General features: G+C 37.7%; 1 protein-coding gene across 8 annotated transcripts in view; it reads left to right on the forward strand.

The window, feature by feature from the left end:
• Bnc2 (basonuclin zinc finger protein 2) overlaps positions 1-21,819 on the forward strand; it is a 418,137-nt gene that overhangs the window by 354,183 nt on the left and 42,135 nt on the right. The gene's annotated exons all lie outside the window — the stretch shown is intronic.

Below are 21,819 nucleotides of genomic sequence, written 5' to 3' on the forward strand. Positions count from 1 at the left end.
TCTGTGACTACTATAAAATGAACCTAGAACTTCGACATGAGTGAAGGGGTCTTGAGTGTGGACTCCTACAGCTATTCCCAATTGCCTTTCCCATTCTAGTCTAGGAACATGTTTTTTGTTGTTCTTTTTTATAAGTGACCCACCATCGTTATACTTCCAAACCATTGGATTTAGTTTTGATAGGGAACTATTTCATGTTACATTTCATTAACTTTTAAATAATATTTCATCTAATTATTAAATTGTATTTGTAGTTGAAACTGTTGTATCAGATCTGAGAATAAACAACTGGGTTTTGGTAAATCAGTCAGTAAAAGCAAAAATGAAGAGTGATACGATAGTATATTTTACTAGATTTGTTTATTTAGCATACTGTGGACATGAATTTTTTCAAGTGAATATTTCTTTTTATTTATTTGTTTGTTTCCCAGGTTAGCCCTGAATTCCTGGGCTCAAGCAGTTCTCCTGCCTGAGCCTCCCAAATAGCTGGGACTAAAGGCAGACATCAATATATTTTAAAGAAGAAATAAAAATTTTGATAAATCTGGCAACATTAGCACAAAGGTAGTATTTTTCCTTTGGTTTCTGCCTCTGTATAATTTTTTAATTAAATTAGTTTATATTTTTTAAGTGGTAAGATTTAAACTTCAGTGAAAATATCCCTAAGAAACTGGTAACCCACCCTTAAAGCTTGTGGGCTTACATGCACACATTATAAGTGAACAATTTACAGTACATATCTTCAACTATTACTTGACTTTCCCAATTGTATAAACTTCCATCCTCTTCCCATTTTAATATGGTGCAAGCATATTCACCTTTTTCTTTCTTATGGCTTCCTGTTTCCTAGTCTTAGCATTATTGCAGTTTCTCCGGCTTTCAAGGTATTCCAGTTATTTTGACTCTTACCTCAGACCCTCTCATGACCTATCAATTACCTGAGAAATTTCTGAGAAGTGCATACTGTACTAGTGATAAAGAATGTCATCTTAGTAATTCCTGTAAAAAAAACTTAACCTACATGTTAAGTTGACTTAAGACACAGCATTTTATATTACTCATAAAGATTTTAACAGCAGTTTGCTGTGACTGATTTGTAATGGTGCTTACTACCCATCATTAATTGAGCAATAGGAGAAAAAAATTGAGCAACTTTGCTGCTCTCACAATGAATGATTCCCCCACCCCACCTCCTCGATGAGACCCTTTCATGTGCTGAATATGGCCCTGATGTTGAAGGGATGTAAAGTTGAAGTGTATTACTCAGTTAACCACTTTGCCTCCAGCCATACCTCTCCTTGAAAGTAGGGGGCCAGATCTTTTCCCCATATCCTCCTTTCAGAAGTAATTTCACTCTGCACTCAAAATTCTCAATGACACTTCATTAATTGCAACATAAAATAAAGCATATTTTGGTTCCAGCCTCATTTCACAAGTCCTTTTTTGCCCTGTAGGAACCTGCCACAACCATGTTACTGCCCAATTCTCTGACCTCCAGACTTGTACTCCAAGCTGCTGTGCATACTGAGCTGTCAGACCTGTTGGATGTTAGGTCCTTTATGCTGTTTATTTAAGTCCTAAAATACTGCTGGACCCTTTCTTCCAAGGAGCCCTCCTCACTAACCTTTGCAGAGCTAAAGTTTAGGGACCACTAAGTCTGACTCTAAAGTGCATTTTATTGTTAGTTATCTAGTTTTTATATCCTCAAGTAGAGAGTGAGCTCTTTGAGAGCTTCTCTAGGGAGCACAGAGCACTAGACTAGAGAGAGAAGATGGTCAGGCCACGCCCCCTGCCCTCTGGGTGCTCGCAATCTAATGGAAAAGAGAAATGTTCTTACACCCCCCCCACACACACACACACAATAGAGCTGATATAAAGTAGGAAGACTCTAAAATCAGTTCTTGTAGTGAAGTATATCTAAATGAGATTTTGGGAGAAGGTGAGTTTTCACTCACTGAGGGAAGAGGGCTTCTGATTTGGAAGGGGAGATAGTAGAATTATATATTAGATATTTGAAGTTGGGTGTTATTAGAAGAAATAATAGACCTATTGTTTTCTTGTAGGTTATTGTTTCAGGGAAAGCAGTAATAGTATTGATAATCAAGTAAGCATGAGGAAAGTTTTTGTCTTGATCAGATTTACACAGTTCATGGGACAGACACCCAGAGCCAGACACCACTAGGAGTTTTGAGCAGCAGGTTTTGCTGTATCTGCAAGTTTTGTTAACATTCTTTAGAGTCACTGAACCTGTGGGGCATCTGAGTTTTTAGAGGATAAGAAACTTTTCAGCCATCCTTATATAACACTCAAATCACTCAAGAATGTTTCCTTTTGAAAGTACTACAAACCTGCCATGGAGTTAGCCTTTGGGGAGGAGAAAAGCAGGGAACAGAACATCAGCAGAGAGCCCTTGAAAGGTGGGTGATACAATGTTTCCTAAGAATGCTAAACCAAACGTCACCACATATGTGTATGGAAAAGTGAAAAATGTCAGAAATATATTTATGTAAACCTTGGATCATATTTGCATATAAACACTGTTCCCTTAAGACCAGCAATGATTTGATGCTTTATATTTTGTCTTTTTAAAAGTTTCTCTAGTCTTGTATTTGCTGTGGGTTAAAACTGTTATCTCAGTGCAAGGTGAATTAGTATGCTGTCTAATACAATTGCCACTAGCCACCTGTATATTTAATGAAATTAAGTTAAATTAGAAATTGATTTCCTCAGTTGCATAGCCACATTTCAGGTGTTCCATACTGAACTCAGATGTATAATTAAGGATTACCAGATTTTAAGAATCTAGAACAAAAACCAAATGTAAAGTATTAACAAAATGTTATATTGTTTATATGTTGAGCTGGCAATATTAGTATTTGGAGATTAAGTAGAATTATTAAAAATAAATCTAATTTTACCTTTCTTTTAATCTTTTTATTACTGTTACTTGAAAACTTAGGAGCTTTCTTGAATCACACTTTTCTCTTTCACAGTGCTAGCTTAGAAATCTCCTATGTAATTTTTTAAAAAAAATATTTTTTAGTTGTAGATGGACACAATACCCTTATTTTATTTATTTTTATGTAGTACTGAGGATCGAGCCTAGTTACCTCATGCGTGCTAGGCAAGCTGTCTACCGCTGAGCTATCACCCCAGCCCCTCCTATGTATTTTTTAAATCTATTGTTTTAGCATAAAAATTTATGCTGAATGGGATTACTAAAAAATTTTAGAAATTAGGGTAATTAGTAATAAGTAATATAAGATATACATGATTTTAGGATTTCTAAAATTTTCTGCCTGTAATTTTGACTACTCCTACCAAATAGTATTTTATTTTCTTGGTAAAAGAAGGTATTATCCCTGTTCAGTCCATTACCATTTAAATTTCTTTTATTTTTTTTATTTAGTTTAAATTTTAATCTTTGATTCTGCATTGGAAAATGACTTAGGTTGGCTGAATGATCGGGATTGGAATTCAAATATCTTATCAATACTTCCACTATAGCATTTTTTTAAAAATGGGAACTTACAAACACTCCAGTGTCTGAGGCAGTACTTATTCTAAAGTGTTTGCAGTACAATCTCCAGATTGAGCCATTGTTTTGCCAATTAGAAAAAAAAAATTGTTTCCCACAAAAGCATTTGACTCAGTAGCTTTTATGTGGAGACACCGAGTATTCCTCAAAGTTGCTTCATTTATTTATGTGAGGTCAAACTAGGTTCAGTGTAATATTTCAATTTGTTTTAATGTAGTCCTTCTAGTGTTATGTTTTAGTGTTAGTTCTGCTATTAGTACTGTTGTCATTTGTTTGATTATTTTAAAAGATATATCTAGAGCAGAAAACAGACTTTCTAACCTAGGGGTTGTTAATATTTTATGGTATTTGGAACATCAAGGTATAGTAGTTGGGGAGAAAAATCTCTTGTGAATTTGATTTTTGTTTAAAAACAATTAGAAACCTAAGAAAAGGTTATTGCCATGGTTTGTGTCTAACTTTATTGAAATTGTTTGTAGTGACCCACTTAAACATAAGTAAAGGGAAGATGGTACCTTTGGTCTATAAATAGAGGATTTGGAGGGGTTGTTGAATTGCATTAAACTGTCTGAATATTTTCCTGTATTGAACCTTTTCTTCTAAGCTTAAATCTTCTCCTGTTTTTCCATCTATGGTAACATATCCAGGAAACAAAGTGGTTTCCTCATGGTTAGCTTACTGATCCTGCATTAGAAAAGACCAAACAAACCCAGGAGAAAGAGCAAGAATATTTCATACAACCACTTTCCCTATTAAAGGGAACCTAGAGAAATGTTTATTTCTGAATAGCTGCCTTCACCCCAGGTAATCTGCTTTTGGGCTCATGCAGCTGTGGAAATGTTACCGGAATGTTAAGAGTGACAAGAAATTATTGTTTCTGTGGATAGCTTGTCGCTTTTCCTCACAGGACTTGGCTGGGGTTCAGTGCTCTCTTTGGTCTTATTTGAATGGTATTTTATCAGTCAGACAAAATAATATTCAACTATTAATATCGTTCTGCTAAAACAGTTTAGAATAAAGATTTAATGCTCTCTTTTCAGTGAAGAGCTTGTGCCTACCGTGCAGGACTGTAATAAAAGAGAAACAAATGAGGCAGCTCAAAGTTATGGCTCTCCATGGCTTTTAGGTCTCTCATACATTTTTATAAAACATATATCAGAACTTCTGAATTGTTAAATTGGGTTATTTTTTAATGCAATTGTATTCAAATATGGACCTGAGAGTAACACTGCTTGTCCTGTTAGGTTTCAGTGTTTGAAATAGGTTCTCCCCTGGCTCAGAACTGCTGTTACTATGGCCTTTGGTCTGTAGCTGGAGAAAACGATTGACACAAGTCTGAGCCTCCAGTTGATCTAGTAAACTAGCTCAGCCCCAGGCTTACATTCCTGCCTTTAGGCAAACAGGTAACAGAGTTACCCATCTCTTTTCTCATCTGTGAAAGGGGAGTATAGGAGCTGTCACTTCCGGATTCCCCAGCAGACTTAATAGGCAAAGGTGAGATTAAAGATATCATATGAATCTCCCACATTGCTACTGTTTAGTAATTTGCACTCCCTATAAAAACTCAAGGGAGCTTTAAAGAACAGAGAATAAACTTAAACCCCAAATGTCAAGAGCCCGATGTATCAGTAAATGTATGTGGGAATGTATTTTGACACAGAACTGATAATTATAATTAAGCATCACTCAAAATAATTTTATGAAGAGACTCTTTCAGATAACTGTCCAGCAATAGTACTAGCAGGATAACAAGGGCACATATTAATTCCCACGAAGGAGGGTTGAGATGAAGCTCAGGGTATGATTTGGCAGTATTCTTGCTGCACCAAACTAAATATTGAGCCCAGGCTCAGCTAAGGGAGAAACCTAAAAACACTGCTCTAAACCAGGAATGGTGTTATCCTCCTTACTTCAAGAAGGATCACTGCTGTTCTTACACTTAGAAGTGACCAGAATTTAACATTCAGATCTCCCTCCTAAACAGGCTTCTTCCTCTACAGCTGAAACTGGAGTGAGAGAGGCCAGAATGATCTGAGGTAGATGGATCACTAAGGCAGGTTGTTTTGACTCTACTAAGTTCCTTGCATTAGGACAAGCATCCCTAAAACACATTAGCCTCCCAGCGCAGGAATGAGAACACAAAGCAGGAAGCCTGCCCAGGTCTTCAGGGAGATCTGGAGTGCTTTGGGGTGATTTATTTTCAGAGGGTTTGAACTAGATCAGCTCACAAGAAGATGGGAACATTCAGGATGGTAAGAAAGCAAAGTAGCTGACTCCTTTTCCCTCTCAATAAATGGTCTCGCTGGAAAGCCATCCCAAGGAAATGTTTCATTCTACTGTGCCTTGGGAATAGGAGTCGGGGTGGAGGAGGTTTGTGGACTGCTTGGAACATGGCTATTATTATTGTTGGCATTATTTTTTTTTTGTAAGTTCCTGAACATGGGATGATTCCAGGGGGTTGTAGGAACATCCCTGACAGACCCTATGTAATACCTGGTCTGGGTTAATGCATAGTTGGTCTCTTGTTAAGCAGAACCTTTAGAAGGCTTGTGGCTGTGACATGGTTTTGGACTGAAACTAAAATGACCCACAGACCAGGTTTTTGAGTAACAATGCTTAATGAACATTTCTGCCCCACGTTTATAGAAATGCAAACTAGGCTATAAAAGGAGGAAAACCCAAGTTAGTGGGAAATAGGAAGAGGTCTTATGTGCCCAACTGTGAATCAGATTCTTTTTCCAATTTGGAACCACAGAGTTAGATGTTATTAGGAATAATCATTCAGACCAGAGTTGAGCTCCCTAGAATTCTCTCGTTGAAAACTAATTCATTACTGCAGGTTCAGAAAAAATGAAAATCAAAACTACCGTCTGTGTGTATATGTGTGCATGCACATGTGTGCTTGAGGAATGTTCAGGAAACAGGAGTGGTGCGTTCTTCTTTGTTAAGGGACATCATGAAACCACTGCAGTCCCTTGTTTTGTACAGTGGTTGTAATTATAACCACAGGGATATTGTGTTCTCAAACAAACATTCAAGCTTCATGATACCAGGTTGCCTGAAGCCAAGCTTCACATATGGATGCGTATAACAATGCCTCTTAGTGATCTCCCTCATCACTTGTCACTGGTCTTCCCTCTGACGGTGGAAATGTCTTTATAGTCTGTGCCTGGCATATTGCTTTTGTTCATCTTAGGTTCATTGTGTCTGCTTTAAACAACGAGAGCATGGAGGTCCTTGTGTAGTGAAAGGTAGCTCCTGACACTGAAGGACGTGATAGGGTGAGCACACGCAGTACTTAGGGTATTTCTTCATGATGCTGTTTTAAGTCATTAAAAACAGTTGGAAAAGGAAAATTAGATCCACTTGCATGCCAGCCAGCTCTATTTTAAACACATGATTATTTTATTGGGGTGTACATTAATTAATCCTGAAATAGGATCCTGTGTGACATGCAAAGTTGTGTTGAGTAGCTCAGAGTTTAAATATTTTAGTTTTACAACTCTGTTATGCTGGCAGCCAGCAATGGTGTCTCAGTGAAGTCAGCATATGAGCCCTGCTTGCGATGACATCTGGAAAGCTTGTTTTATCTATAAGCACAGTTGTAGACAAATGAAAGCAGACAGATGTAAGGCTGGGGTGGCATCTTCGCCTCGAGCACTCTCTGGCTGTACATTTTCCAGTGTGTCAAAAACAGGGAGCTTTTTTTCGGGGGTGGAATAAAAACATTCTGTCACATCCGTGCACCAGCTACTGTGCTGCCTTTTCTGAACTCTGTGGTGTAAAACGACATAGATTGTTCAAAATTTAACAGGAGGGAGAGTTAGGAGTTAGTAGGAGGTGCCTGAGTGTAAAGGGGACTTGACACCAAGGCAAAGGAAGAATCGGTGTCATTTTAAGACGTTAATCACAACCACTTTTTCCTGGGAGAGCCAGGATGAATAGAAGAACTGTCAGAAGGTGATTGCAAGCTCCGGATGTGTTTCTATTTGTTTCTATTTTGTTGTTATCTTTACAGGAAGAGTTTATTAAGCACCCACTGTGTACAGAGAGGGCTACATAGTAGTTTGTTTAAGTGGAACAAGATGAGAACTATAAATGTGAAAAGTTGGTGACATCTTTCCTGAGTGGTTCTCAGGTCTTTTTGGCTCAGGGACCATCTGGCAGGAAATCTTGTACAAGGTCAGCTTGCCTTGTACAGTCTTTTTTTTTTTTTTGCTTACGGTAGAAATAATTATCCCTCAAAATAACATACATACACGCATGTGTATTTGCTGGGATTTGGGTTAAAACAGCTCTTTTTCAAAGTTCTTGGTCCTGCAGTAGTGATAGAATTATCCGTACCTGCTGTAGAGTATGAAATTGGTATTTTCATCTCTGGGATTTATGGCTCCCTGTTTTGTGGCATATACTATCTACACCATGGAACCATTGCTAATTATTGTGATTTGTGTTCTACTGAAATTTTAGGAAGCCTGGAAGTATCCCTGTTCAGCATTTGTATAAGGACTGGATTTCCCACTCACAGCCAAAACCACATAGCTTTATAGCTTGGGAATCTTTTATCTAAGGAAACCATGCAGATTCGTGTAATTTGAGAGCAATGTAATGATGGAAATGAAAAGAAGGGAATAATATGTAAAGTAATGAATTATGGTCGGTCACTTTTGTCTGGACAGAAATCTCTCTTGGTTTCAGCAGCAAGTGTCCTTTTCGGTCACTCAAGATGGTTGAGAACATACTCTTTGTTTCTTTTTTTTTTTTTTTCTTTTAAAGCAATAAAGTTACATTATGCTGTTAACAGGGGAAAACATAGTTGTCTATTTCCTGTCCCATTCCCACCACACCATCATCAATCCTTTCAGAGTGCACGGTGCTAAGATCCGCTGAGCCCTGGTAAGTGCCTTTGTGTGTTCAAAATGGCACTTTTTTGTTCTACATGCTGCTAGGCATGGTGAAGAAAATATACGTGTAATCGAAAATGTACAGCAAATTGCCATTTGTACCTGCAAAGACTAAATGGTCCAGTCAGACGGATTGTGCAGTGTTAGTAACACCTGAGTGAACTGATGGGCTGGCCAAGGAAGGCCCCTGGACCTTTGCATGACTTTTCACTTAAACCATCTGAGGGTTCAGTGACTCCATCACTTTCTCCAAAGCTTCAGCCTGGCCCAGAGAGTCCTGGGACCTAGAGACTTTAATGCTGTAAGGTTGATTCTTTTGAGTTGATGTATTTAAACTGGAAACACAGAGGGAGACTTAATTCTTGTAATCCCAGTTCTTCCTGATAGTACTAGAGTTAGAGAAGAGGTAACATTTCATAATCCATAAAGGCCATGGATTTTGGCAACCAGAAAGATTTCATGTTTCATCATCCTTCTTTCTAATTTTAATAATTAAGTGTGAAGAACTTACAGTCTGTAAATCAGTTTTTTTTGCAGTGCCCTTCAGGGCCAACTTAGAATTTAAAACATTAAAATGGAAACCATAATTATTCTTGTGTCATTCACTATAAGAAAGAGATTTTTTTTCACTTCTTAAATTTGAGTTTCTATACATGACTATTTAGAGCATTTTAAAAATGTTTGCCAACACTCTTTGGTTGACCCAGTGGTGTATAATAACAGCAGAGAACTTGTGCTGATACCAGTTTGATTTATTTATAAGTTAAGTGATTCTGTTAAATCTGTTGTAGTATTTACTCACCTTGATAAAGTGAGAATCATCCTTTATGATGCACTCCCCTTAAAAGGCTGTGCTTGGACAAGATGACAATTGTTCTTTTAGGAACATTGAAACAAGATTGTGGACCTATAATTCCCCTCATGGTTTCAGTAAATATTGATTATTATTGAAATGCATTGATCTTGTATTATCATTGCTATTGTTATTACTGACCACATGTTTTATTGCCTAGCATGTACCACATACAGTAGTCAGCCTTTTACATGTGTTTTTACTTTGTAAATAACATATATTGAGTGCTTATTATATTATTTTAAAACAGGTTTTTATATGTAATTCTCCTAATGATCCCATAAAGTCAGTACTGCTGTTACAGAACTGCCCTTATTTTGACAGTGAGGATGTTGGTAAAGAGAGGTTAACTTGTCTATAGTAAAAAATCTTTGTATATTGTATGTTTGTGTTTGGGGAAGCATTAAATGGATTTTCAGCATAGATTACTTTCTTTTGGTGGTCGGAGTGGCAGGGGGTTGGTCATGCCGGGCATTGAACTCAGGGGCACTCAATCACTGAACCACATCCCCAGCCCTATTTTGTATTTTATTTAGAGACAAGGTCTCACTGAGTTGATTAGCACCTCACTTTTGCTGAGGCTGGGTTTGAATTCGTGATCTTCCTGCCTCAGCCCCCCTGAGCTGCTGGTATTACAGGTGTGTGCCACCCACCTGGAAGCATTGATTACTTTCTATTCCAAGTAAATTATGAACATAATGCGTGTATATATATATATATATATATATATATATATATATATATATATATATATTTAAACTCAGAAACAAACTAATAGACTGTTGGTTTCAGAGAAGATGTGTTGAAATTGAATATGGTGTCAATTTCGAAATGAACATAGCCTGTTGGAAAATAAGTAGTATCTAAGTGATGTTGATGACTTTACCTCTGACATTTATGCTGAGCACAGGATTGTGTCTGCTGGTGGGACAGTGCAGAGTACTGGGAAGCCAGAGTCAGTGGTTCTGGGTCTATAGGGTTTGAATCCCACCTCTGCCACTTAAGAGCTCTTTGATATTTTGTGCACCGTTTTTATTTTTAAAATGGAGGTGGTAATATTAATAGGACCAATTTAATATTACATATATTGCATGAACTAAAACATGGAAAGCACTTATTATGATACCTGTGACATAATAAATGCTGTACCAATATAAGCTGCTATAATTATTTTATCATAATAAGCTGAAGCATGGGGGAAGCAGCTTACAAATAATTTTCAAGATTTTAGAAATATTTGGACACTGTCAAAGGTAACTATTCTTCCAAAGGTTAAGCTTTGAGGGATAACATTTTACTATCTTTGTGCTGAGCTTCTAAAATAAATAGATAAATAATCTAGCAGATATCTACCCAGAGTGCATAAAGAAAAATTTAGACCTCACAATGCAAGTAAGGTTGTATTAGCCTAAACTAAGCACTTGAAATGTTTATATCCCTCCTTTAAAAATGAGTGCTGATCCAGTGATATCAGGATTTTTTTTCTCTAAAATTGTAAATTATACGACTGTTGTCTCATGCTGATCAATGAGACATAAAAGGATCCTTACAAGCAAATATAATAAAATGTTGAGTGCAGAATTTAGATGGTAGATATATGAGTGCTCACTATTCGATTCTTTCAACTTTCCTTTATACTTGAAAATTTTAATAATAAAATATTGGGAGGAGAGGACTCTTGGAACTCTCTCTCACGGAAGGGATAAAACTTGAAAACCTTGCTCAGGCCCTGTGTCTTCAGCCTCAGCCATGTTGGTGGAAGCCGTGTGGAATCACACAGGAGCACACAAGCACACTCTGAAATCCCATTCTAGTCTGATTTGGGGATGTGCATGCAACCACCAGTGCTTTTCTGGTTTGAAGTTCTTTTAGTTTCTAGGAATTGAATTCCTGGTTAGGTAAGGGTCATTTGTTTATTACCAGTGACATGCTTCTTTACTTTAGTCGGAGCTGAAAGATATTTAAGAGGGTGGAGAATGCAAGAGCCACATACAATCATTTCAGCTTAATGGCTCTCCTTCATACTGACGTTCCTTTGTGACCCAGAGAAGTTTCCAGCAACTCTGGGATTAATGTAGAGCCCACATTTTCTAAGGGAACACACACATCTCTATGTTAGATGATCTACACTTATTACATCTAAAACACCTTTTGTCTCATAATTTGTATTGAGATGTTTTTAAGCTGATTATTCTGATACTCTAACATTGTTCATTGAAGAATAAGATCAGAAATTAGGTTATAGATGACATGTGGGGAAAAGGAAGCATTTTATAATCTTGCCAAATAAATTTTAAGTTGAAACGTTCGTATTCTTTGTCACTTATGTCATATGCCTTTTTCAGAAAAAGCACATTTGTTCATTAATGACAGCTATGGTGACATTGTAAAGTATCCCCTTTTCAGCTCCTATCCCAGATCTTGCATTGAATTCTGGGTATCCCACTATGAGAGGAGCATCCAACAAGTGAAGTGTGGCCAGGATGATGAAGGGTCTGCAGGCAAGCTGCAAGGGGTCTTTCAAAGACAGTGAGAATGCTTGGTCTAGAGGAAAGCCTGCCAGACTAGAATCTCCTCCCCATCTAAGGACCTCTGCATGGAACAGGGGGCACTGATTCTGCCAGTGCCTCAAAGGACCATAATTTATAGAAAGGCAGACTTCAGCCCAATGGAGAGAGGGACACATAGCAGTGGGAGCTATAGAACAACAACATGGACCACTTCATAATGTACTGTGCCAAATGCAGCTGGGATTTTCCCCCAGAAAATGACTCCAGTCATCTGTTTGCAAAATATGGAAAGATGTAGGGGTTGTACTCAAGCCTTTTTCTAAGAAAAAAAAAATGATAGTTTTAAGTATCACCAAAAGATTTGCTGGAAGTTCAAATTGGGGTGGATGGGGGGTGAGGTAGCCCCAAGTACAGAGAATTCAATTTGCTTTGAAAGTCAGTTCTAAAATCAGAAAGAAGTATCCTTCCAACTCTACTCTGGGCTACCTGTTCTTTTAGGATCACTCAAGGGAAATTACCTCTTTGTTCAAGATTATGATTCAAAGAAATAGATATCTTAGATTTTTATAAAAGGAAAATTAATTCTATAATGTTAAAACTGAGATAAAATATAATTATACATTACATATAATTATACACAACTATTTTTGTAGGGTTATATGGGAACAGTCTAAACATCAAATGTCTCCTAATGAAGGACTTGGTTTTTTAGTATGTTTGGAATTATAAGCAAATCAGGCAGAATGTTTTGTTTCTGTTTGGGGAAGACAATCATACCTTTCAAGCTGAACATTTAAAGATAAATGTTATATAATTGATCGAGAAAATAATATAAAAATAACTTCTTTTTGAAAAACTCGACACTAATAGTTTATAATCTTAATGAGAAGAATTTTCTTGGGTTTGAACCTTTTTCTTCCTGCCTTGTTCTTTTCTGTCCTACGGGAACAACATGGTGGTCTGGGTCTCTATCATATTAACATTCTATTTGGATAGCAGGGACCCTCTTGAGAACTTCTGCTACCTTACCTCTCTTCTGGATCCTGCATTGCTTTCTACAGTTCCCTCCATTCTTCTCCCACTATAGACAAATGTAAGTCTCACCAAATGGAAAGTTTCTGTGTATTTCAAAACTTTTACTTATTTTAAAAACAAAATTTCAGGAATGATCACCTTACAGTGCAAATAGCTATATAAAGTAATAAAAATTTGTCATATTTAGGAAGATTATTAAACAGTGGTAGGTTAAATTAGTATTCAGTCATTTAACACATTTATTGAGCACTCATTTATTGAGCACGGAGTTTCTAGGTGCTAGAAGTTACACTGTGAGTAAGACAGACCTGTGGTTCGTGTCCTCATGGAGTTTACCGACCAGTGAGAGGAGACAAATATCAAATCACACTGCAGTAAGCTCTTGAAAAAGACAACACACTCACAGGGGTTTTTAAAAAGCAAGTACCTAGGGGTTTCTGGAACCCCTTCCCTGATGAAGTGAGCTTTGAGCAGAGACCTGAAGTAGAAGTTGCAACTAATAAGAGAGAAGGCGGTGATCTGCTTTTAAAAAGGGGCATGCTGCAGGAGCTGGTGACAGGGACCTCATGGGCACATCCCAGGTGTGCAGAGAATCTCAAGGGTGGCATGAGGGCCTATATTTAGATACGCATTTGCCTTCTCTGCTGCTGTTTTCCATAGTCTTCCTAGAACTTTCCTAGGATTATTACTCACAAGGGAGGATACACTGTTTTTATTGTAATGAATCATAATCCTCTATTATTTCTAGTGACGAAGGCTTCTCATAGCAACAGAACTGTGAATGGTGTCAGTGTCTGGCCTCCCCGTGGCAGGTCTTTAGGGGGAAGCCTTTTCAGTTTTGAATGGTGGAGAAAGCAAAACTCTTATTGCTCATCAGCTTACCCTCCAGGCTGCCCTTGGTAGGGAGTTGGTAGGAGACCATGGGACAAGGGAATTGCTTCACTGTTGACAGAAAGACATGGTGCATTTGATTAAATTAAATTAGGAGCATGTGTATGCTTGACAAAGTGAGCTAATGAAGGAAAATGCATCAGAAGGATTTATGGTGAATTGATTAAAATTTTTCTTTGCCGAAAGCCCTTCCGGCTTAACGCTTGGAACTGTAAGGCTGTTGGTGCTGCTAGGCCCTCCAGGTTCCCACTTGCCTTCACAGAAGGCAGTGTGGGGACTCTCTTTCCTTTGAGCAGCCTCTCCTCCTGCAGCATACTCTGTTGTAGGCAAAAGTATTCCCAACCTGCGATCTGAATCTCACGCAGGAAAGAGGATAAAAGACACTGTTTGATTTATTAATTTCTAGTGGATTAGAACTACAAATGTTTGCTATGTTTTTAATTTGAGAAGAGGAGAGAATCACAGCAGCTTTTAATTATGCATTTTGTGTAATGCAGCTCTGAATAGAGCAGAACAAAATTAAAATTGTGGATCAAATACTAAATCTGAGTGGATGCTAAAGTGAGCTGTAGTGTAATGCTAATGGTTTTGCGTCTTCCTGGCATTATGTCAATAATGGCTCTAATCACATTAAGTAGAGAGCCCATTAGCTTTTTCTTTGCAGCAGCATGCACCATAGCAACATACTGTGAGTTCTGAAATAACTTTTGACATTTAAAAAAAAAAAAATAACATTTCCCATGTTCCTGCTAAGAGGCAAGTGTATAGTGTGTGCGTGCGTGAAAACAGTTGCATTCACAATGCTTTATTTTATACACAGTAATGTTCATTGATTAGTAGAGGCAGATTAGCCATACCTAACATGATAGCTTGGAAAAATGCAATCCAATACCCTAATCTTTATACATTTAACAAACTTTCTGCTATTTTCATGAAACTAAAGCTTTTCTGGAATCACCATGATATAAAACCAGATCTACTCATATAGTGTCATACCTAGAGGGGTGAAAGGCTTTTTAATTTTTACTTGGTTATCAAATGGCATAGCATCTTCTACATTTTTTGCTTTATTTACTTCTGCTTCTATGCTGAATCTGGAACACAGTCGTCTGGTTGAAATTTCTTTTAATTCAAATCCATTTCAGGTCCATTTTGGTAGAGGGCTCCCAGAAATGAACCTGCCATGTAGTGTTCACCATGGAGTTTCTTAGTGACCAAGAGACAAGAATGAGTATAGTATATGAATAATTCTTTGAATAACTTGGTCTTTCAAGAAATATTGAGTATCTTTAAACTTTCTACCACTTTTCAAAGAAAGCTTCAGATGTAACTTACATGAATTGCCTTTTTCTCCTGTACACAATATGAAGATAAACTAGAATCAGTAAGACAGTTTTCAGAACAACAGTGTCATGTCTCTTTCTTCTCCATCTGTGTCTGACTTATTGCGTAATATTTCTCCCCAAGCCCTTACCAACCAGCATATATCTAGAGAACACCCACACTGTAGTATTGAGGGCTCATATTTGATATTCTTCTCTCTCTTTATCTAATTGGGGAAGAAGTAAAAAGAAGAAAGTGGAGTTGCTTCAGCTTTCTAAATAACCCATGAATCTCTGCCTTCCTGCCTGCCCCATAGGTCATTGCAGACCTTCCTTTTCCCTTGCCTGAGTCTAATGCTCCTAAATATTCTGCTATGTTGTGGATGGTTTTAAAGAAAGCAAGGTGTAATGATGTGTATGTAGAGTTAATTTCTTTTTTCCTATGATATTCTTTAAAGTTAGTATGCATAATCCCAACTTTTATTCAGTATAGGAAAGTTAAAGAGACTTGCTTAATTTTTACAGCTGATCATTGTGTGTTGTTAATGCAGTTACAGTTGTGTATCTCATCTTGTTTATCTTTACAGCTATCTTTACAGTTGTATCTCATCTTGTTTATCTTTAGGTAGCAAAGATCCAGAGAATTCAGAGAAACATTGTACAGCATTTAAATTTTTTCAGATAAGGTATAGTATCTCATGACTGGCCCCCAGGTGGTAGGACAATGCTCATTGGATCTTAAAACACTTTGAGTATTTAGTCATCATCATGTTTTAATGAGATAATCATAAATAAAATTTAAATTGGGAAACAGGGAGGCCAAGGGACTGCCCAAATTTGCTTTTGGCAGTGGCTGCACTAGGACCAACATGAGAAATAGTTTCCATTTTGTTTTTATATTTTAAAATAACTCCTGCTTAGCCTTTTAATTCAGAAGAGGTAGCTTTGGTTCCTTAAAGGAATCCACAGTGTTTCCTTATATACATGTGTAGCAATCTTAGCTCTCCAGAGCACTTGCAAGTTTGTTTCTCATTAGAACCCCATGAGGGAGAGAGGTAGGGCAATGAGGTATTTAAAACATGGTCTGTGCTCACAGAACTTGAATGCTTTTGATTCTTGGTCCCTAGCATTCCATTATATAATGCTGCCAGAATGGCTTCTCTTTTCTGCGGAAAGGTATTGCACTGTGGCATGTGCCATTCCTTCTGCCTGCACCTAGGGAACGCCACACAGGGGAAGAAGTGAAGTCCCTGTGTTTGCCCACTAGGAGCTTTACCAGATCCAGAGTGGTCTCCTGGAGGCATGTCCGCCATCCTTGATTCTCCTCACAGTCTAGATCTGCCTCTTTGTAGATGGCCCATATCAAATTCCCTGGCTTGCACTGTCTGCGCCACAGGTCTTTATTCTCACATGGATGTCTGATGGCACTCTCAGCAAATCCATAACTGAAATAATTTTTTTTTAATTTTTTTTCTCTTTTGCTAGGTAGTTGATTTTCATAACTTTTTCCATTAGCCTTTCATAGAAAGGTTAGGGCCTCCAAAGGCTGAGTTCTATGTGTGGACCTGGGCAATTCTAAAGTTTGAGAAAACAATCTTTGCCTCTGAGAGACTTTAAAAAAAAAAATCTCTCAAAAGCAGAGGGAAGAGGGGAGTCAGTCTGGAAGGAGGTGGAGGGTGACTAATCAGGTGACTTCATGAATTTTTGTCCTTGAAGAGCATGAAGTCCTGTAGAGGAGAGTAGATATATGCAAGAATCCAGGTGAAGATAAAGCTATCAAGACATGTTTGAAAGCTTGATCTCAGTTTTTTCTAACTTGAATCATTCTTTCTTTGTCGAACTAATGCAGGGCTGCATCTTACGGGAGCAGATTGTCATCTCTATCTACACTCCCCAGCTCTCTTCCCACTGTCTCTCCTCCTCCTTACCCCCTATAATTGGGAAGAGAAGGAAAAGAAAGGTGGGAAAGCAGTGAAGTTACACACCTGTGCTGCCCTAGAATCCTTCTGCATCAGTGCAGGGCCATATATTCTCTGTGAGGCCTGTAGAGTGTGTCCTTGCAGGGGAGGAGAGTCTAGATGGTCTCCTCAGTTTGATCAAACTGCTTAAAGTTCATTAAAAAAAAAAAAAAAAAAAGAATATATTCTCATTTAAACACCCTCTCTTTCAGAACTTCTTTTTGCTATAAGGTAAAAGCAAGATTTACTGCTAATAAACTAAGATTTAGTCACACACACTAACTAGTTTATCAGAAGTGTTTAAAATATAAAAAGTGCACAGATATAAAATATGATTTTCAATAGCATATAGACTGAACAACTCATGATTAATTTAAAATGTAAGATTTTGAATTAGAGATGTGTTCATTCAGCAAGCAGATTCATGAGCTCGTTGTGTGCTTTGAATATAAAGGTGAAAAGTTACTCTCCCTGCTGTCATGCAAACCAGCAGTCACAACGCTAGGTGATGCTTGCTGTTGTTAGATGTGCACAAGTACAGCTGTCAGAGCAGGTATTTCACTGTCAGATTTGGGGCTAAATGTCTCCTCTACCTTCTTTTAGCTGTGTCACCTTAAATAATTTTTTTTTTAAAAAATCTTTTTAGTTGTAGATGGATACAATATCTTTATTTTTTATTTATTTATTTTTATGTGGTGCTGAGGATTGAACCCAGTGCCTCACATACCCTAGGCAAGCAATGTTATCACTGGCCTACAACCCAGCCCCTTGAATAAGAATTTTGTTAAACTTGCCAAGCCTTAAGTTTGGGTATAATAGTCCCTACCTTCTGATGGTTATTGGGGGAAATTATTTAAGGAACTACATATAAAACACCTAGCAGAATATGTGATAGATAGCAAATGTGAAAAAAAAATTAGCCAATATTACTGGAACATTAATAAGAAGAGGAGCTTCTGAGTGCTTTGGGCCACCAGGTAGGACTTCCCAGAGGAGGTAGCTAGAATTTGAAGTGATACCCAGAAGATGGGAGCATGTGTTTTTCAGGAACAGAATATCTTATGCAGGCTAACAGAACAGCATCCAGTAGTACAGAATCATCAGAAGTGATACGATGTTTCAGAATCTTGTGAATCAGTATTTCTGGAGCACAAGAAGATACAGAGGAGATAAACTTGGGTAGGTAGCCAAGTGCCAGCTCGAAAAGACCTCATTGTCTATAAAAGACATTTGAGCTTACACTCTATATATACCATTCATCTTCTGAGTACTTGTGGTTTAAACAATACATTGAAATATGGAAAGAAAAATGTTAAATTTCTATTTCTTATTTTATTTGGTCTTATAGTTTAAGACTATTGTATGTTACTATAGTAGGTAATGTGCCTAGTTTGAACATGATATTCAGCTAGTAACCAGGTGTGACCACAATGACCATTTTTATGGATGCTGTGTATTCTGAGTGGCATTTGTTCAGATTGATTGTTGGCTGACTTTACCCATTATTAAAACGTTATGTTCTCAGTCCTGTAAATAAGTATGCCAGCATGGTGTTGTGTACTCATGTTTTGTCACTGGTCATGCGTATATTGGCTACTCTTTTGAGAGGTAGGAATTCACTGGAGAACTCTAGATAGGGGAATGAAACTATAAAGATCTTGTGTTAGAATTACCACTGCATCATCCTGAGGGCTAACTCAGCACTGAGAAAGGTCATAGGAAGAGATATCATTTCCTGGTTTATTTAGGTCGAAGCACGTAGTTCACAATTGAGGAGCAAATGTCACTTATCTTGATGAAACATTTGTGAAAGAGGTTTAAACATGATTGCTTTAATGTTTGAAGGGTCAGTGAATAGAAAAGATACTGTTCGAATTTATTTTTAATTGCATCATACCATATACTCATAAAAAAAAGAAAGAAAAAAATAACCATGATGAAAATTGAAGACTCTTCTTTCAGCATATTCTAAGAAAGGAAAGAAGATAGTTCAGGAATTTACAGAAGTAGTACTTATATAATTTTAATAACCTAAATGCTATAGGCATTGCACAGAGAAGATGCCCAGATCTTGGCCTGTGTGCTACCCCACTGTGGTTCATACATCTCAATATTGGTCTGTGGGGAAATAATAAATAAACTTTTAAAAATATGAGAGTCTTAAAGAATTGTTAGCTATTATTAGTCTGTACTGTATGCTCTCTTCCCATCTTAAATCACTTGTGTTCTTGAGTTATGAATATTGCACTCAGAGGAAGAATTGGGAAATAATCTCTCATCGTTGTTGATATGTAACATGCATTTGTGATCAAAGGGAAGTTAATTCTGACTTTTCAGTGCAATGAGATAACATTGAGAACACCTTTCATTCAGATAGTTCAGTTAAGGGTCTTAGTAGATACCTGTATGCTCACAGTGACCAATTTTCAATGTTGTCATTTTTCTTTACTTTCCCAAATGATGTCAGAACATCTTCTCACTGACCCTAATTCAGCCTCCTGAACACTAGCTTTATTTTATTTTCCATAAGATTGCCAGTGTTTCCTGTTAACACAGAGCACACTCTTAACTTCTACCAGTCTGACTACACCACTTTTCAAAGCCACCTCCATTCTCAAACCAAAATGAAATGAATGATAAGGGAAAGAAAAGTTGTTTTCAGGAGTGAAAATGGAAGGAGAGAGCCCAGAGGAACAGTGTGGGGAAAGACGGATCAAGGGCTCTGAGCTGGGGAAATGGTCAGTTTAGGAGGAGGAGGGTAGATATAGAGTTAGGAGTAAAACCAGGAAATCAGGAGCTGAAAGGAAGAAACTTCCAGTAAGTCATTCCAGATCCAAAGCACAATAGGAAATAACAATAAATAATTAGAACATGATGGATGCAAACAAAGATCAAGGAGAAGGAGGGGGAAGCGAAGACCAGGAACAAGCCGCAAGAAAGCCCCTTGCAGACTGATGAACTATTTCCTATTCCACCCCGTTTCATTTGTGAAAGAGGGAAGATAAACCTGGAGATCAGCTCCATTGTGGACAATTCTACAATTGAAAGCCCTTCCTGTTGAGTTTTTCACTTTCAGTTATGTGGGATTTCCCCCCTTACCTTTCTTCACACATAGTCTTCTGATTCTTGGGCTAATTATATTGCCATTGTGAAGCCTGAGGTATGGTTTCGGTTCCTACTCTATATCAGTTTATACTTAAAGGCAAAATTAAATTCAGACTTTGGGAATGGGAGAGAAGAAATAGGTAGGTATAGATGCCTCTATGCCAAACTAAAAGTTGGGGCAACTGGAGATGGCTCCTGAGCTATTCTTACGTGGATCACTTTTAATTCTCATTAGAAAGTCAAGTTGAATTGACATCTGCACACTGTGTTCCAGCTAGCATAAGTAACATTTTTCTTTGGCTGGTAAATGGAGATGGTTTGGGGTTATTATTTTTTTTTTTTAAAGAAGAAGAAAGAAAGAACAGAATATGAGTGAAAAAATCCTGGGTTAGCTCAGAGACAGCAGGAGGATTTCTGAGAGTGGGAGTGGAAAAAGCAATCCATAGACTTGCCGGTGGACACTCATGAAATGTTAATAGGAACTGCATGTGATGAAAGGCAGGAGGCTCTGAGTTTATCTTGTTAACTGTTTGTCTACAACTGGAGGTATGTGAATGAAATCAAGAGAAGGCATTAAAGAAATTGTTTGTTGGGAAGCAGACACAAGATTCTGTTTACTTTTGTACCTTGAAGAGAACACTATCAGAACTAGTGAACTGCGGGCACAAAGAAGCAAGCCGACTTTCAGCTCAGTGGCAGGAGGAATATGCTGTGGGAAAGGAAATCTCATGTACCTGAATAAATTCCCAAGAAGGTTAGAGCCCCTGACATGGTAGGTATGTAAAATCGTGCAGGTGACACGAAGGCCTTTTGCAGTTTTGTAACCTCCTGAAATCAATGGAGCGAGCCGTCCCTGCTGGGGGAGCATGCCACAGGGTCTTGTGCCTTGACGTGAAGGTGCACCTGTGATACCTGAAACCTCCTACGTGCCCCCAAGCATTCCTGGGTCGTGGGCATGCAGGCTCTGGTTTGAACCATTTATTCATAGCAGATTAAGAATCTAAGTATCTGTGAGGCCTCACTTAGGAGGCTCTTAGAGGATTAATAAAATATTTACAAAATAACCTGCATGATGCTTCATTTTTGAGATATTTTGCCCTAATCGCATCATGAATCTTCATTCTAGTGGCTTTTCTCTTCTCTGAAGGAAGTCCCCCATTTGTCTGCTTGGGAAGCAGAATCAGATTCCTGGCATTCTTGTATTAAAAGCATGGCAGTGGCCGGTTTCTCTGTACATGCATGTTCTCTTTCTTATACATACACAAATATAGAGGCAGTTCAACAAAGGGATAAAATGAGAATTTTTTTTTTTTTACAAAAGATTTATCATTGATTCAAGAGAGTGGCTTATAAAATATTCAGAAAATTATCCTGTTATTTATGAAAAAAAATCTTTACATGTCTTTAATGTAACCAAAGGAATCCTAAGTTGATCAAAGTAGTTTATACAGTGATTAAAGAAAACTATTGGTAGAATTTGAAAAAATTGTTAAATTTTGTCCTTAAAAGTTTATTAGGTTGCTGGCTGCAGTGATGTGCACCTGTAATCTCAGTAATTCAAGAGGCTGAGGCAGGAAGGTAGCAAGTTTGAGACCAGCCTGGGCAACTTAGCAAGACCCTCTCTCAAAATAAAAAGGGCTGGGGATGTAGATGCTGTCTTAGTAGATAGCATTATACAATGAGATTTCTTAGAAGCAGGGTCA

The sequence above is a fragment of the Callospermophilus lateralis genome, chromosome 2 (assembly GCF_048772815.1).
Source record: "Callospermophilus lateralis isolate mCalLat2 chromosome 2, mCalLat2.hap1, whole genome shotgun sequence".
Classification (NCBI taxonomy): domain Eukaryota; kingdom Metazoa; phylum Chordata; class Mammalia; order Rodentia; family Sciuridae; genus Callospermophilus; species Callospermophilus lateralis.